Raw genomic sequence first — 13,268 nt, 5'->3', positions numbered from 1 at the left:
TGGGAACAGCAGGGGGTGAAGGTGCTGTGTTTAAAGAGGTGGAGTTATGCAGAACTAAAACGCGTGGATTGCAGCAGCAGCAAGCCGAAAAGTGCAGGCATGTAAGGGATCTAGAGGTTGACAACATGTCTTCTTAACGGGAGTCCAGGAGCTCATCTCCACAAATGGACTTTTCAGGATCCTTGGGTGGCTCCGTAGTTTGAAACCAATTCTGGTTATCGCTTCTCGGCCTTTTGGCTAAGATCAAGTGTAGTATCTGTTCTTATCAGTTTAATATCTGATACGTCCCCTATCTGGGGACCATATATTAAATGGATTTTTAGAACAGGGAGATGGAAAAAGAGCTTGCTCTGTCCACTCCACGCATTGACCTGGTATTGCAGTATCTCCAGGACCGGTGCACCCCTTCTTTAATGCAGTTTCTAAAATCAGAAAGAATTGAATTCAATGTTTTTTGTTCATTTTGCTTGTTTGTCGGATTTTGGGATGGACTCTTTGGCTTTGCTTTTCTTCTCCTCATTGGATTTTTCATGTTCAAAGTTGCAGAAGCCAGATTACAAGCTCATTTTGGTTCAACTTCAGCAACTGTGCATTGCATTGCCATGTAATGTGATGCAATGCTATCTTTCTAGCTCTCCCTTTTTACTTCCTTTTGGATAAACAGACATATTAGGCAAGCATTTTGGAGCTTTCACCTAAATAACTACAGGTGGTGAGATAAGCTGCACAATATAATTGACCTTTCAGTATATTGTTGCACACACACCATCTATTTAGCAAATGCCCTTGTTATCAACAGCAGCCTTTTAAACTCACCTGAGCTAACAGGTATGTGCGCTGGTTACTCTGCTGCGCTTAAAATTTCTTTTTTGGTTTGCTACAATGCCTTTTCTGAAACGTTGTCTCCTTCTGCTGGAACACTGACTTCTTTCATTTAATGCTTGCAGACTATAAAAGAGAACCCAACCCAAAAAGTTTGGTTGATTAGTCTGTGGCATTCTGTTAAACTGTTGCTTATGGCGGTCTCTGTGAGCTTCTCAGCGACATTCAGCCAGCCAGGTATCCTGCCTGCAGTAGATGGAATGTGGCAATGGAACGCTGGCTGCGCGTGTCATAATAGGCTCTGAGCCTTTATATACCTGTGCACAGCAGCAGCCACCTTCAGTCTGCTGCTGGACAGCCAGCAGCAGCAGCAGCAGGAGAGGTATGTAATCAGGAGCCCTCCTGCTAAGGGTAGACAGCTGCTCGTTCCACCCCACCCCCCGCCTTAATTGGTTCTCCTCCCTTCCAACGGTGTTGAGGCGGGTGGGAACAGCAGGGGGTGAAGGTGCTGTGTTTAAAGAGGTGGAGTTATGCAGATCTAAAACGCGTGGATTGCAGCAGCAGCAAGCCGAAAAGTGCAGGCATGTAAGGGATCTAGAGGTTGACAACATGTCTTCTTAACGGGAGTCCAGGAGCTCATCTCCACAAATGGACTTTTCAGGATCCTTGAGTGGCTCAGTAGTTTGAAACCAATTCTGGTTATCGCTTCTCGGCCTTTTGGCTAAGATCAAGTGTAGTATCTGTTCTTATCAGTTTAATATCTGATACGTCCCCTATCTGGGGACCATATATTAAATGGATTTTTAGAACAGGGAGATGGAAAAAGAGCTTGCTCTGTCCACTCCACGCATTGACCTGGTATTGCAGTATCTCCAGGACCGGTGCACCCCTTCTTTAATGCAGTTTCTAAAATCAGAAAGAATTGAATTCAATGTTTTTTGTTCATTTTGCTTGTTTGTCGGATTTTGGGATGGACTCTTTGGCTTTGCTTTTCTTCTCCTCATTGGATTTTTCAAGTTCAAAGTTGCAGAAGCCAGATTACAAGCTCATTTTGGTTCAACTTCAGCAACTGTGCATTGCATTGCCATGTAATGTGATGCAATGCTATCTTTCTAGCTCTCCCTTTTTACTTCCTTTTGGATAAACAGACATATTAGGCAAGCATTTTGGAGCTTTCACCTAAATAACTACAGGTGGTGAGATAAGCTGCACAATATAATTGACCTTTCAGTATATTGTTGCACACACACCATCTATTTAGCAAATGCCCTTGTTATCAACAGCAGCCTTTTAAACTCACCTGAGCTAACAGGTATGTGCGCTGGTTACTCTGCTGCGCTTAAAATTTCTTTTTTGGTTTGCTACAATGCCTTTTCTGAAACGTTGTCTCCTTCTGCTGGAACACTGACTTCTTTCATTTAATGCCTGCAGACTATAAAAGAGAACCCAACCCAAAAAGTTTGGTTGATTAGTCTGTGGCATTCTGTTAAACTGTTGCTTATGGCGGTCTCTGTGAGCTTCTCAGCGACATTCAGCCAGCCAGGTATCCTGCCTGCAGTAGATGGAATGTGGCAATGGAACGCTGGCTGCGCGTGTCATAATAGGCTCTGAGCCTTTATATACCTGTGCACAGCAGCAGCCACCTTCAGTCTGCTGCTGGACAGCCAGCAGCAGCAGCAGCAGGAGAGGTATGTAATCAGGAGCCCTCCTGCTAAGGGTAGACAGCTGCTCGTTCCACCCCACCCCCCACCTTAATTGGTTCTCCTCCCTTCCAACGGTGTTGAGGCGGGTGGGAACAGCAGGGGGTGAAGGTGCTGTGTTTAAAGAGGTGGAGTTATGCAGATCTAAAACGCGTGGATTGCAGCAGCAGCAAGCCGAAAAGTGCAGGCATGTAAGGGATCTAGAGGTTGACAACATGTCTTCTTAACGGGAGTCCAGGAGCTCATCTCCACAAATGGACTTTTCAGGATCCTTGGGTGGCTCCGTAGTTTGAAACCAATTCTGGTTATCGCTTCTCGGCCTTTTGGCTAAGATCAAGTGTAGTATCTGTTCTTATCAGTTTAATATCTGATACGTCCCCTATCTGGGGACCATATATTAAATGGATTTTTAGAACAGGGAGATGGAAAAAGAGCTTGCTCTGTCCACTCCACGCATTGACCTGGTATTGCAGTATCTCCAGGACCGGTGCACCCCTTCTTTAATGCAGTTTCTAAAATCAGAAAGAATTGAATTCAATGTTTTTTGTTCATTTTGCTTGTTTGTCGGATTTTGGGATTGACTCTTTGGCTTTGCTTTTCTTCTCCTCATTGGATTTTTCATGTTCAAAGTTGCAGAAGCCAGATTACAAGCTCATTTTGGTTCAACTTCAGCAACTGTGCATTGCATTGCCATGTAATGTGATGCAATGCTATCTTTCTAGCTCTCCCTTTTTACTTCCTTTTGGATAAACAGACATATTAGGCAAGCATTTTGGAGCTTTCACCTAAATAACTACAGGTGGTGAGATAAGCTGCACAATATAATTGACCTTTCAGTATATTGTTGCACACACACCATCTATTTAGCAAATGCCCTTGTTATCAACAGCAGCCTTTTAAACTCACCTGAGCTAACAGGTATGTGCGCTGGTTACTCTGCTGCGCTTAAAATTTCTTTTTTGGTTTGCTACAATGCCTTTTCTGAAACGTTGTCTCCTTCTGCTGGAACACTGACTTCTTTCATTTAATGCCTGCAGACTATAAAAGAGAACCCAACCCAAAAAGTTTGGTTGATTAGTCTGTGGCATTCTGTTAAACTGTTGCTTATGGCGGTCTCTGTGAGCTTCTCAGCGACATTCAGCCAGCCAGGTATCCTGCCTGCAGTAGATGGAATGTGGCAATGGAACGCTGGCTGCGCGTGTCATAATAGGCTCTGAGCCTTTATATACCTGTGCACAGCAGCAGCCACCTTCAGTCTGCTGCTGGACAGCCAGCAGCAGCAGCAGCAGGAGAGGTATGTAATCAGGAGCCCTCCTGCTAAGGGTAGACAGCTGCTCGTTCCACCCCACCCCCCGCCTTAATTGGTTCTCCTCCCTTCCAACGGTGTTGAGGCGGGTGGGAACAGCAGGGGGTGAAGGTGCTGTGTTTAAAGAGGTGGAGTTATGCAGATCTAAAACGCGTGGATTGCAGCAGCAGCAAGCCGAAAAGTGCAGGCATGTAAGGGATCTAGAGGTTGACAACATGTCTTCTTAACGGGAGTCCAGGAGCTCATCTCCACAAATGGACTTTTCAGGATCCTTGGGTGGCTCCGTAGTTTGAAACCAATTCTGGTTATCGCTTCTCGGCCTTTTGGCTAAGATCAAGTGCAGTGATCTAGCGGCTGCTGCCTTGGTCTTGGCTGAGAGGTGCTCGGGGTACCCGGCTCCTTGGCCTGGGGGGATCGCTCTGTTTTTCAGCAGGGCTTCACCTCCCTGCTGCTATTAGGGAGTCGGATTAGTCCCCGGGCAACGGGAGGCGATCATCTACCTGGCACTTCGGTGTTGAAGGTTTCTATTGAGAAGAGGAGAACCTGTTTGTGAAGAAGATGTCTGCAGCATCACATGAAGGAGAGGAAGATCATGTGCCTGAATTCGCTAAGGTGCAGAATTCTATTCGTTTGGTTGTTCAGGAGAACTTTCGAGATCAAAAGGATTTTAGGTATGTGATGAGTCAAGTTCTTGTGGATCTTTTTGGTTTGAAGACAGAAGAAGTGTTGGCGATAATGGACTACCCCAGGAGGGGTGTTTATGATATAGTTTTTGTTGACAAAGTTTTTTTTGAAGGATATCTAAGGAAAATGACTGCAAGCCAGGATAAAAGAATGGAGGGGATAAGTGTAATGCCACACTTCCCCGTTAGAGATAAATGGATCATTGTTAAAATGTACTCTCCATTGGTGGACGAAGAGGATGTTCTTACATTTTTGGAGTTTTTTTGTTTGTCAGTAACACCAAAAGGGAAGATTTATAATGAATTTGGTTTTTGGACTTCGAAGTGGAAATTTTTGGTCCGTTTCAAAGAAGATGAGCAGGGGACTGTGTTGCTTCCCCCAGCTAGGTTTAAGTTGGGTAATATAAATGGTGATATTTTTTTCAGTGGTATACCCACTTTTTGTCGAGTTTGTCGTCAATACGGGCATGGAAAGGAAAATTGTTCGGGTGGTGTATGTGGTTTTTGCAAAAAAGGTGATCATGAGTCAAAGGATTGTAAAGATCGGAGGAAGTGCAACTTGTGTCAGGAAGATACGCATGTTTTTAAGAATTGCCCAAAGAGGAAAAGAAATAAAGAGAAGGAGGTAGTGGTTAAAAAGGTTTTGGTAGAGAGAAAGGAGGAAAGTGTAGAAAAGGTGTTGGTGGTAAAGGGAAAAGAAAGCAAACCTGTAGGAGTGCAGAGGGAGATGGAGAAAACAAGAGTAGATTGGGGGGATAGGGTAGAGAGTGAAATGGGAGGTGTAAGTCAGGGAACTGGCCGTGGTAAGGTTAAAAAGCAAGAAAAGAGAAAGGAACAGGAAGTGGAGGTGGCAATGGAAGAAAATATAGTTGTTTTTCAACAACCTATGTTTATAAAGAATGCAGAATATTTTAACCGGTTGTACCGTAAGTTGTATGATGAGAAACGTTTGGACTATCTTATAGAGAATGTTAGGAAAGAACTAATAAGAGATAAAAATGTTTTTTGTGTGAAATATAGAATACCAGATGGTGTATCGAAACAAGTTTTTTCAGCATCAAGGGTTGAAGATTTGTCCCTTAAGGTTCTGAGTTGGGTTGGGGTTCATGCTTTTGATAATGGTTACAAGTATTTTACTTGATGTTATTACTGTTGTTAATACAGTTATAATTTAATTTTTATTTTTTTGGTATCCATTCAGGTTCTGAAACATTTCTTTCTTTGTAAGTATTGTTGTATTTTTGTAATTTTTTTTTCTGACATTAAAAGTACCAAAACCTGATGATGATTTAAGTTGGAGTCCACGTCTTGTCTCCCTTTGGGGAGAAGAGGACTGTGGAGTGGACTTTAATTTTAACCTGAATAGGTTTTAAAAAAAAAAAAAAAAAATCTGTTCTTATCAGTTTAATATCTGATACGTCCCCTATCTGGGGACCATATATTAAATGGATTTTTAGAACAGGGAGATGGAAAAAGAGCTTGCTCTGTCCACTCCACGCATTGACCTGGGATTGCAGTATCTCCAGGACCGGTGCACCCCTTCTTTAATGCAGTTTCTAAAATCAGAAAGAATTGAATTCAATGTTTTTTGTTCATTTTGCTTGTTTGTCGGATTTTGGGATGGACTCTTTGGCTTTGCTTTTCTTCTCCTCATTGGATTTTTCATGTTCAAAGTTGCAGAAGCCAGATTACAAGCTCATTTTGGTTCAACTTCAGCAACTGTGCATTGCATTGCCATGTAATGTGATGCAATGCTATCTTTCTAGCTCTCCCTTTTTACTTCCTTTTGGATAAACAGACATATTAGGCAAGCATTTTGGAGCTTTCACCTAAATAACTACAGGTGGTGAGATAAGCTGCACAATATAATTGACCTTTCAGTATATTGTTGCACACACACCATCTATTTAGCAAATGCCCTTGTTATCAACAGCAGCCTTTTAAACTCACCTGAGCTAACAGGTATGTGCGCTGGTTACTCTGCTGCACTTAAAATTTCTTTTTTGGTTTGCTACAATGCCTTTTCTGAAACGTTGTCTCCTTCTGCTGGAACACTGACTTCTTTCATTTAATGCCTGCAGACTATAAAAGAGAACCCAACCCAAAAAGTTTGGTTGATTAGTCTGTGGCATTCTGTTAAACTGTTGCTTATGGCGGTCTCTGTGAGCTTCTCAGCGACATTCAGCCAGCCAGGTATCCTGCCTGCAGTAGATGGAATGTGGCAATGGAACGCTGGCTGCGCGTGTCATAATAGGCTCTGAGCCTTTATATACCTGTGCACAGCAGCAGCCACCTTCAGTCTGCTGCTGGACAGCCAGCAGCAGCAGCAGCAGGAGAGGTATGTAATCAGGAGCCCTCCTGCTAAGGGTAGACAGCTGCTCGTTCCACCCCACCCCCCGCCTTAATTGGTTCTCCTCCCTTCCAACGGTGTTGAGGCGGGTGGGAACAGCAGGGGGTGAAGGTGCTGTGTTTAAAGAGGTGGAGTTATGCAGATCTAAAACGCGTGGATTGCAGCAGCAGCAAGCCGAAAAGTGCAGGCATGTAAGGGATCTAGAGGTTGACAACATGTCTTCTTAACGGGAGTCCAGGAGCTCATCTCCACAAATGGACTTTTCAGGATCCTTGGGTGGCTCCGTAGTTTGAAACCAATTCTGGTTATCGCTTCTCGGCCTTTTGGCTAAGATCAAGTGCAGTGATCTAGCGGTTTCTGCCTTGGTCTTGGCTGGGAGGCGCTTGGGGTACCCGGCTCCTTGGCCTGGGGGAATCGCTACACTTATCGGTGGAGCTAAACCCCCCTGCTGCTATTAGGGAGTCGGATTAGTCCCTGGGCAACGAGAGGCGATCACCTTGTCACCACACATAGCTGTGGGGGGCAACTGTCGCCACACATAGCTGTGGTGGCAACATTTGGAGGATTAAAAGGAAAAAACGGAAGGAAAACGGATCGTTGAGATGGAGTTTTGGAAAAAGAAGAGATGCTTACGTTTTTTTGTGAAACGGGAGACGGAAGAAACTTTTTTGGAAGAAAAATGGATTCTGGAAATTTTGAGGAAATATGAAGTTTTGGAGAAGGATATCTACTGTATGCAAGAAATAAAGCAAGGTAAAGTTTGTGATGTGACTCTAGTTTCTGAGGAAAAGTGCATTCATTTTTTCAAAGGCTGGAGTGAAGAGGATTCTGGGAAAATTGGAGTAAGTGCATCATTCATGGGGAAACCGAAGAGTGTGATAATTTACATGGACAATCCGTTTGTGGAAATAGAGGAGATAATGTTTTTTTTGGAATCTAAATGTAAGATGGTAAAGTTTCAGAAATTATACAGGAACAAAGTTGGTATTTGGAACGGAAAGAGACGTTTTTTGGTGTGGACAACAGGAGAAGAAAATTTGCATAATGGGAGGATTATGGTAAACGGGATTTCTGGGTATTGTTACATGGAAAGCAGCAAAGGAACTTTTGAAAAGAACTTTGGAGGACAAAAGGAAGATATTGGTGATACAATGAAGAAGGAAGTTGATGCGATAATTATAGAGGAGAATAAGCAGGGAAAAGAAGTTGAAAGTTTAAAGGTGAAATTGATGAAAAAGGTAACGGTACAGGAAAATTGTGGACCAAGGAAAGTATCTGGTGAAAAGAAAGAAGTAAAAGAGGAAAAGGGTAAAGTGTTGGAGAAGGTGGTGACTTTCAGAGATGATGAGGAAGAGTATGATTGGGAACAGATGCGGTTAGAGCATGAGGAGGAAGAAAAGAAGTTAAGGGGTTTTGTTGGGAGGAAAGTAAAAGAGAAAAAGGGGATATTTAGTTTGGGAAACCGGGTGAAGTAATGTCAGTTGTGATTTGTTTGGAAACTGTTGAAACTGCAAAGGAATTGTTATGTTTAACTTTATATATATTAATTCAAATTAAAAAATATAAATATAATATCTAAACACGATGATGGAACTACAATCTTGAGTTTGGTGATATATGATTTAAGATTATAAAACTTAATTTCTGAGTGTTTGGAAAAAAAAAAAAAAAAAAAAAAAATCTGTTTTTATCAGTTTAATATCTGATACGTCCCCTATCTGGGGACCATATATTAAATGGATTTTTAGAACAGGGAGATGGAAAAAGAGCTTGCTCTGTCCACTCCATGCATTGACCTGGTATTGCAGTATCTCCAGGACCGGTGCACCCCTTCTTTAATGCAGTTTCTAAAATCAGAAAGAATTGAATTCAATGTTTATTGTTCATTTTGCTTGTTTGTCGGATTTTGGGATGGACTCTTTGGCTTTGCTTTTCTTCTCCTCATTGGATTTTTCATGTTCAAAGTTGCAGAAGCCAGATTACAAGCTCATTTTGGTTCAACTTCAGCAACTGTGCATTGCATTGCCATGTAATGTGATGCAATGCTATCTTTCTAGCTCTCCCTTTTTACTTCCTTTTGGATAAACAGACATATTAGGCAAGCATTTTGGAGCTTTCACCTAAATAACTACAGGTGGTGAGATAAGCTGCACAATATAATTGACCTTTCAGTATATTGTTGCACACACACCATCTATTTAGCAAATGCCCTTGTTATCAACAGCAGCCTTTTAAACTCACCTGAGCTAACAGGTATGTGCGCTGGTTACTCTGCTGCGCTTAAAATTTCTTTTTTGGTTTGCTACAATGCCTTTTCTGAAACGTTGTCTCCTTCTGCTGGAACACTGACTTCTTTCATTTAATGCCTGCAGACTATAAAAGAGAACCCAACCCAAAAAGTTTGGTTGATTAGTCTGTGGCATTCTGTTAAACTGTTGCTTATGGCGGTCTCTGTGAGCTTCTCAGCGACATTCAGCCAGCCAGGTATCCTGCCTGCAGTAGATGGAATGTGGCAATGGAACGCTGGCTGCGCGTGTCATAATAGGCTCTGAGCCTTTATATACCTGTGCACAGCAGCAGCCACCTTCAGTCTGCTGCTGGACAGCCAGCAGCAGCAGCAGCAGGAGAGGTATGTAATCAGGAGCCCTCCTGCTAAGGGTAGACAGCTGCTCGTTCCACCCCACCCCCCGCCTTAATTGGTTCTCCTCCCTTCCAACGGTGTTGAGGCGGGTGGGAACAGCAGGGGGTGAAGGTGCTGTGTTTAAAGAGGTGGAGTTATGCAGATCTAAAACGCGTGGATTGCAGCAGCAGCAAGCCGAAAAGTGCAGGCATGTAAGGGATCTAGAGGTTGACAACATGTCTTCTTAACGGGAGTCCAGGAGCTCATCTCCACAAATGGACTTTTCAGGATCCTTGGGTGGCTCCGTAGTTTGAAACCAATTCTGGTTATCGCTTCTCGGCCTTTTGGCTAAGATCAAGTGTAGTATCTGTTCTTATCAGTTTAATATCTGATACGTCCCCTATCTGGGGACCATATATTAAATGGATTTTTAGAACAGGGAGATGGAAAAAGAGCTTGCTCTGTCCACTCCACGCATTGACCTGGTATTGCAGTATCTCCAGGACCGGTGCACCCCTTCTTTAATGCAGTTTCTAAAATCAGAAAGAATTGAATTCAATGTTTTTTGTTCATTTTGCTTGTTTGTCGGATTTTGGGATGGACTCTTTGGCTTTGCTTTTCTTCTCCTCATTGGATTTTTCATGTTCAAAGTTGCAGAAGCCAGATTACAAGCTCATTTTGGTTCAACTTCAGCAACTGTGCATTGCATTGCCATGTAATGTGATGCAATGCTATCTTTCTAGCTCTCCCTTTTTACTTCCTTTTGGATAAACAGACATATTAGGCAAGCATTTTGGAGCTTTCACCTAAATAACTACAGGTGGTGAGATAAGCTGCACAATATAATTGACCTTTCAGTATATTGTTGCACACACACCATCTATTTAGCAAATGCCCTTGTTATCAACAGCAGCCTTTTAAACTCACCTGAGCTAACAGGTATGTGCGCTGGTTACTCTGCTGCGCTTAAAATTTCTTTTTTGGTTTGCTACAATGCCTTTTCTGAAACGTTGTCTCCTTCTGCTGGAACACTGACTTCTTTCATTTAATGCCTGCAGACTATAAAAGAGAACCCAACCCAAAAAGTTTGGTTGATTAGTCTGTGGCATTCTGTTAAACTGTTGCTTATGGCGGTCTCTGTGAGCTTCTCAGCGACATTCAGCCAGCCAGGTATCCTGCCTGCAGTAGATGGAATGTGGCAATGGAACGCTGGCTGCGCGTGTCATAATAGGCTCTGAGCCTTTATATACCTGTGCACAGCAGCAGCCACCTTCAGTCTGCTGCTGGACAGCCAGCAGCAGCAGCAGGAGAGGTATGTAATCAGGAGCCCTCCTGCTAAGGGTAGACAGCTGCTCGTTCCACCCCACCCCCCGCCTTAATTGGTTCTCCTCCCTTCCAACGGTGTTGAGGCGGGTGGGAACAGCAGGGGGTGAAGGTGCTGTGTTTAAAGAGGTGGAGTTATGCAGATCTAAAACGCGTGGATTGCAGCAGCAGCAAGCCGAAAAGTGCAGGCATGTAAGGGATCTAGAGGTTGACAACATGTCTTCTTAACGGGAGTCCAGGAGCTCATCTCCACAAATGGACTTTTCAGGATCCTTGGGTGGCTCCGTAGTTTGAAACCAATTCTGGTTATCGCTTCTCGGCCTTTTGGCTAAGATCAAGTGTAGTATCTGTTCTTATCAGTTTAATATCTGATACGTCCCCTATCTGGGGACCATATATTAAATGGATTTTTAGAACAGGGAGATGGAAAAAGAGCTTGCTCTGTCCACTCCACGCATTGACCTGGTATTGCAGTATCTCCAGGACCGGTGCACCCCTTCTTTAATGCAGTTTCTAAAATCAGAAAGAATTGAATTCAATGTTTTTTGTTCATTTTGCTTGTTTGTCGGATTTTGGGATGGACTCTTTGGCTTTGCTTTTCTTCTCCTCATTGGATTTTTCATGTTCAAAGTTGCAGAAGCCAGATTACAAGCTCATTTTGGTTCAACTTCAGCAACTGTGCATTGCATTGCCATGTAATGTGATGCAATGCTATCTTTCTAGCTCTCCCTTTTTACTTCCTTTTGGATAAACAGACATATTAGGCAAGCATTTTGGAGCTTTCACCTAAATAACTACAGGTGGTGAGATAAGCTGCACAATATAATTGACCTTTCAGTATATTGTTGCACACACACCATCTATTTAGCAAATGCCCTTGTTATCAACAGCAGCCTTTTAAACTCACCTGAGCTAACAGGTATGTGCGCTGGTTACTCTGCTGCGCTTAAAATTTCTTTTTTGGTTTGCTACAATGCCTTTTCTGAAACGTTGTCTCCTTCTGCTGGAACACTGACTTCTTTCATTTAATGCCTGCAGACTATAAAAGAGAACCCAACCCAAAAAGTTTGGTTGATTAGTCTGTGGCATTCTGTTAAACTGTTGCTTATGGCGGTCTCTGTGAGCTTCTCAGCGACATTCAGCCAGCCAGGTATCCTGCCTGCAGTAGATGGAATGTGGCAATGGAACGCTGGCTGCGCGTGTCATAATAGGCTCTGAGCCTTTATATACCTGTGCACAGCAGCAGCCACCTTCAGTCTGCTGCTGGACAGCCAGCAGCAGCAGCAGCAGGAGAGGTATGTAATCAGGAGCCCTCCTGCTAAGGGTAGACAGCTGCTCGTTCCACCCCACCCCCCGCCTTAATTGGTTCTCCTCCCTTCCAACGGTGTTGAGGCGGGTGGGAACAGCAGGGGGTGAAGGTGCTGTGTTTAAAGAGGTGGAGTTATGCAGATCTAAAACGCGTGGATTGCAGCAGCAGCAAGCCGAAAAGTGCAGGCATGTAAGGGATCTAGAGGTTGACAACATGTCTTCTTAACGGGAGTCCAGGAGCTCATCTCCACAAATGGACTTTTCAGGATCCTTGGGTGGCTCCGTAGTTTGAAACCAATTCTGGTTATCGCTTCTCGGCCTTTTGGCTAATATCAAGTGTAGTATCTGTTCTTATCAGTTTAATATCTGATACGTCCCCTATCTGGGGACCATATATTAAATGGATTTTTAGAACAGGGAGATGGAAAAAGAGCTTGCTCTGTCCACTCCACGCATTGACCTGGTATTGCAGTATCTCCAGGACCGGTGCACCCCTTCTTTAATGCAGTTTCTAAAATCAGAAAGAATTGAATTCAATGTTTTTTGTTCATTTTGCTTGTTTGTTGGATTTTGGGATGGACTCTTTGGCTTTGCTTTTCTTCTCCTCATTGGATTTTTCATGTTCAAAGTTGCAGAAGCCAGATTACAAGCTCATTTTGGTTCAACTTCAGCAACTGTGCATTGCATTGCCATGTAATGTGATGCAATGCTATCTTTCTAGCTCTCCCTTTTTACTTCCTTTTGGATAAACAGACATATTAGGCAAGCATTTTGGAGCTTTCACCTAAAGAACTACAGGTGGTGAGATAAGCTGCACAATATAATTGACCTTTCAGTATATTGTTGCACACACACCATCTATTTAGCAAATGCCCTTGTTATCAACAGCAGCCTTTTAAACTCACCTGAGCTAACAGGTATGTGCGCTGGTTACTCTGCTGAGCTTAAAATTTCTTTTTGGTTTGCTACAATGCCTTTTCTGAAACGTTGTCTCCTTCTGCTGGAACACTGACTTCTTTCATTTAATGCCTGCAGACTATAAAAGAGAACCCAACCCAAAAAGTTTGGTTGATTAGTCTGTGGCATTCTGTTAAACTGTTCCTTATGGCGGTCTCTGTGAGCTTCTCAGCGACATTCAGCCAGCCAGGTATCCTGC

At 43.2% G+C, this 13,268-nt stretch overlaps 7 non-coding genes and 1 pseudogene across 7 annotated transcripts; all 8 read left to right on the top strand.

Moving 5' to 3' along the window:
- Window positions 1-217: 217 nt before the first annotated feature.
- Window positions 218-408, top strand: LOC141275442 (U2 spliceosomal RNA). The gene has a single exon (XR_012323682.1). It is a non-coding gene; the product is annotated as a U2 spliceosomal RNA (small nuclear RNA).
- A 1,115-nt stretch (window positions 409-1,523) lies between these two features.
- Window positions 1,524-1,714, top strand: LOC141275441 (U2 spliceosomal RNA). Its single transcript, XR_012323681.1, has one exon. It is a non-coding gene; the product is annotated as a U2 spliceosomal RNA (small nuclear RNA).
- A 1,115-nt stretch (window positions 1,715-2,829) lies between these two features.
- Window positions 2,830-3,020, top strand: LOC141275440 (U2 spliceosomal RNA). Its single transcript, XR_012323680.1, has one exon. It is a non-coding gene; the product is annotated as a U2 spliceosomal RNA (small nuclear RNA).
- Window positions 3,021-5,873: 2,853 nt separating this feature from the next.
- LOC141150380 (U2 spliceosomal RNA) lies at window positions 5,874-6,053 on the top strand (annotated as a pseudogene).
- Window positions 6,054-8,496: 2,443 nt separating this feature from the next.
- LOC141150781 (U2 spliceosomal RNA) lies at window positions 8,497-8,694 on the top strand. Its single transcript, XR_012246897.1, has one exon. It is a non-coding gene; the product is annotated as a U2 spliceosomal RNA (small nuclear RNA).
- A 1,115-nt stretch (window positions 8,695-9,809) lies between these two features.
- LOC141275438 (U2 spliceosomal RNA) lies at window positions 9,810-10,000 on the top strand. The gene has a single exon (XR_012323678.1). It is a non-coding gene; the product is annotated as a U2 spliceosomal RNA (small nuclear RNA).
- Window positions 10,001-11,112: 1,112 nt separating this feature from the next.
- Window positions 11,113-11,303, top strand: LOC141275437 (U2 spliceosomal RNA). Its single transcript, XR_012323677.1, has one exon. It is a non-coding gene; the product is annotated as a U2 spliceosomal RNA (small nuclear RNA).
- Window positions 11,304-12,418: 1,115 nt separating this feature from the next.
- LOC141150074 (U2 spliceosomal RNA) lies at window positions 12,419-12,609 on the top strand. The gene has a single exon (XR_012246344.1). It is a non-coding gene; the product is annotated as a U2 spliceosomal RNA (small nuclear RNA).
- The last annotated feature ends 659 nt before the right edge of the window (window positions 12,610-13,268 follow it).

This window comes from Phyllobates terribilis, unplaced genomic scaffold, assembly GCF_046119375.1.
Source record: "Phyllobates terribilis strain yellow unplaced genomic scaffold, ASM4611937v1 Scaffold_5__5_contigs__length_657084704, whole genome shotgun sequence".
NCBI lineage: Eukaryota > Metazoa > Chordata > Amphibia > Anura > Dendrobatidae > Phyllobates > Phyllobates terribilis.
This window is presented reverse-complemented; position numbering and strand designations above follow the sequence as displayed.